This window comes from Euphorbia lathyris, chromosome 4 (assembly GCF_963576675.1).
Source record: "Euphorbia lathyris chromosome 4, ddEupLath1.1, whole genome shotgun sequence".
Taxonomy (NCBI): Eukaryota; Viridiplantae; Streptophyta; class Magnoliopsida; order Malpighiales; family Euphorbiaceae; genus Euphorbia; species Euphorbia lathyris.
Genome location: NC_088913.1, coordinates 25,234,030 through 25,238,413, shown reverse-complemented (window position 1 = coordinate 25,238,413; position 4,384 = coordinate 25,234,030).

Sequence of the window (4,384 nt, the reverse complement as noted above, 5' to 3'; positions counted from 1 at the left end):
CACTTTGTGAGAAGTCAAGAGATTGATCTTGAGAAAACACCCTCTAAACAGGAAGATGAATTGGAAGATTTTGGAGGACAGTTTGATGCTGGGAAAACAGCTAATGTTGATGATGAGCAAGATAAGGATGCTGCTGAGCAAACTAAGTCAGTTGATGCTGAGCCAACTGAACCACAAGCTGACCAAACAGTGAGAGTTCAAACTATGAGAAGCTTTAATGCTGCCCTAGGGCTCAATTCTTTGTCTGAGTCTCTTGACTCAATTGCTGCTGACCCCTCACCTCCAACCAAAACGGTCAGTTCTGAAAAGCGTTTCAAACGCAAAGCTCACAAGTCCAACTCCCTAGACCTATTGGCTGATTCTCCACTTAGAGAACCAATTACTGACCTAATTGGACTTTAGTACGAATTCTTCTCCTCCGTCATCGAGCCAACTCCAGATCAATTCACACAAAAGCAAGCCTCTGTTACTCATACTGAGGAACAAGCCAAGACTCCTGAAAATCCAATCTCTGCCGAGCAAGAGCTCGAAGTTCAAGTTGCTCAAGAAGGTGAGCAAGCAAAGGAAAATCCTGTTCATGTAAGTTCTGAAGTAACTCCTCCTGCACCAACTCAACTTCAGACTGATACTGAGCAGGTCAACATCTCTGCCGATCCATCTCTTCCTAACCCAGTTTCGCAGAATGTTGAATAGTCAGTTCCTGGTGCTGACTTAAATAAAAGTCCAGCCGTTGACCACGCTGGCCCATCTGGTTCTGGTAAACAACCTACTCCTCCACCATCTGGTACTATTCCAATTCCGGCCGCTGAGCATCATCCTGATGAAACTTATGCTTACCTGAATGCAACTGAGTCTGGGTGCAGAATCATTGACTCAGCTCAATCCCTACTCCAGGATATTAACCAATCTCATGCCGATGCTGCTGGGTCTATTAATGTTGAGTCAACACAACTTACTTCTGTCATTCAGCTCCTGAACGAGATCAAGGGTCTCAAAGATCTTGTGAGTGTCATGACCACCTTTCAATCTCAACAACCCAAGCAAGACTCGATAAAGAAGCTGGCTGAACTCCAGTTAATGATGGTAAACCACATGGATTCCATCCAAGGACAAATCAACAATCTTTCAGCTGTGAACTCGGCATATGCAACTGATGCGCCTTGCGGCGTTCGGTACCGCAAGGCTCACTAAGGGATAAGTGTATCCCGTCGTTATCAAGTAATAAAATTCTGGAAAAGTCCAGGTATCGTCCACAGGATTTATTTCTGCAAGTATCAAGCTACTTGGTCTCAGGTGTTATCTAGGCTTTGGGGGTTTTGAGTTTGGTTTTGTTTAACTTAATCTACTCCTAGTTGAATTATACAACTCCTAACTAAGTTATTCTAATTCTAGCTAAGTTATTCTACGCCTAATTCAATTACTCTACCCCTAATTAAGTTAAACTACTTCTAGGTGATCTTTCACTAGTGCAATTACCCGAAGGAGCATGGTATGAACAATAATAATGAAGATAGATTATTGGGGCTTTTGAATGAGTTAAACCAATTGAATAAAGCGTAAGACAAAGATTAAACAAATAATCATAGAACAAAATAAGAGCTAAAATATTATTAAAGGCGAAGAACAATGTCACAGGATACAATTAGCCTAGGATTCATAGATTGTATCGAAGAGTACAAACAAGGAAAGATAAAAGGAGATACGAAAATCCCTTTCAGGGAACCTGTCTACTCTGCACCCAGCTTCCTAGGTCTTAAGGACGGACCCTTGAATATTCCTCGGTGAGCGAAGCTTCGAAAGTGCTTCAATGGAGGTTGAAGGAGATGGAGGAGGTGGAGAGGAATCTTCAAGGGTGAAGGCTAAGGTAAATTTACAATAATGAAAGATATCTAATTTACAATTGAAAAGTTCTATTTATAGACGCAGCTCGGGCCCTCTTTCTGACCCAATTCGTATCCTTTTGCAGGTAGGAATTCGTGGGGCCGATCGTGGAGTCATGGGGGCGATATTGGTATTTTTGACCAATTCCCGCAGGTCAGCTCGCCGAGCAGCTCGCCCGAGCAGGCCTAAATAGGCCAGTTCGACGAGGGGTTTTGCCCGGCACGCCTCTGCGCGGTCGCTGGATGTCCCAAGATGTATTTTTCGCCCGAACTTATCCCTGCGCATGCACGAAAACTCCAAATAGTATTAGTCCCAAGGCTAAATTGACCCGCCAATCGCTCATTTTGAGCAAACGTTCCGTTTGGTGCGACTTTTGGCGGATCAATTAGCTATAAAAGATGGTGGAATTATAACATACATGCCATTTTGGCCATATTTGCCTAAATTGATCAGAAAACGAGCCTAAACAATGAAAAGTAAATAAAACATTTCCAATTTCTAACTAACTCACACAAAAGCATATAAATGCGAGAATTGCTCGCTTATTCACGAAATAACACTAAAAACCGTCCAAAAACCGTACCCAAAGATAGGGTTTTTTGACCCCTATCAAACCTCCTCGCACTTAAAACTTTACTTGTCCCCAAGTAAACTAAAAAAAAAACTAAACCCGCAATCACAAGAAAGCTAGAAAACCTCCTGGTTTGACTAGGTGCTTGACACAAATTCAAGCATATGTAATTACATGCATTCGGAAATACAAAGTGAAGACACGATATCCAAAAGCCGCATTTCAATTATCACAGGTCATATGTTTAAGAAAAAGGACACATGTTCAATTAAACGAGCTTAAGTGGATAGCTAAGTAAAACACCTCACCATAGGTAGTTCACTCCATTCACACAATTTTGGTGGCTAAAGTGTTTACTCTCGGCTTATTCTTGCTTAGGATTACATTGATTTTGCACGTTCATCCGAGTTCCTCTACTATGCCATATGACTCCGATGATATCAAAAAACAGCCTCGAATTGGGGTTGTAATGTGGTTAGAGGGTTAAAGGTACAACAAGGGTTAGGAGTTCTAGCGCTAGAAAAACAAAGTTTAAAATGGCTTTAGCGAATTGTGAAGCGATTGAGCTTTTTATTTACATATATTTTTTTCTGAGACGTTCTAATTTTAAGAACTGGGAGATAGAGTTCTCCTTCTTTTGTTCGTCTCTTTTCTTTTCTTTTTTCTATTTTTCTTTTTCTTTTTTTTTTCTTTTTGGATAGTAATGCTCATTCACTTCTTAGCCTTTTGGCTTGCTACTATGATGCCATAAACAAAGATAAAGCGCTTAGAAGAAAACAAAAGCTCAATGTGAGCTTTGCAAAAACTTGGGTTAAGTAACAAACCAAGTGATGGTTTGCAAAAATTGGGTCAGAACAAAAGGAAAAAAATCTACAAACTACAAAAATACAGGCTCAAAGGGGCTTCCTAGAGTGGATGAAAAAGAGAAAATAAGGTAAAGAAAATGGTCGATTCTAATGAGGCTGATTCATCGTTTACCATCTCAAATCATTGCATGTAGGTTCAACTCAGTATTAGGTGCAAAATCTGTAATTTTTCCATAAGTCAAAGCATTCACACAAAAAATGTCAAGAAAAAGAGCTTTTTGATGTTCACTCTTGGGCTCAAATTCAACTCACAGTTCTTGGGTTTCAATTTTGTGCTTACTAGTTCTCCCCAAACTCGAGTTTAATATCACATACCTTCAATTCTTAAGTTATCTACCTAAGTAATGATTTTAGCATTTCTTCAAAAGTAGGGTCTAAATGCAAACTTTAGCTCATGCTTTTACAGATACAAGGATTGTGTCCTACACCTAAACTAGTCGTCATGCAATTTTAGATTCGGTTCTCAGCCCTCAAGGAGAAGCAACGAAGTTTAGATTCGAAGGAGGTTCACGGTTTTAGGTCCTAAACATGGAAAAACATAAATAAAACCCGAAAACGCTAACTAAACTAGACACGACGCAACAAAAATTTAAAAATTTATACAAATTTTTGTAAGTTTGTCTACCCCTCCTCCTCACACTTAAATCATGCAATAAGTTCCAACATTGCATATAAAACACTAAAACGTATGTGAAAGAAGTTAGGGTGGAGAAGACAACTTACTGATCGGCCGGGGGGTATGGCCATGGCATGTTGTAGCGCTCACAGTAATCTTTTGCTATATACTCGAGGCATGTAAGTCTCCGATCCATGTTCTGTTCGAAATTGGTGAATCGTTGGTCCATTTGTTGAACAGTGTTAAAGGTTTGGAGGTTAAGGTCCCTCATCTCTGCCATCATTGTGCTTACTGCTTGGAATTGGGCCTGCATCCCCAGCTCTTGATATTCCGCGTGGTCCCCTGCTGCTGCATCTGCAGCTTCTTCCTCTTCAAATTCTTCATGCTCTTCCACCTCCTCCATCTGTTGTGGTGGCTTCCGCGCCCGTTTCCGTGCCCTTCCGCTTGAGC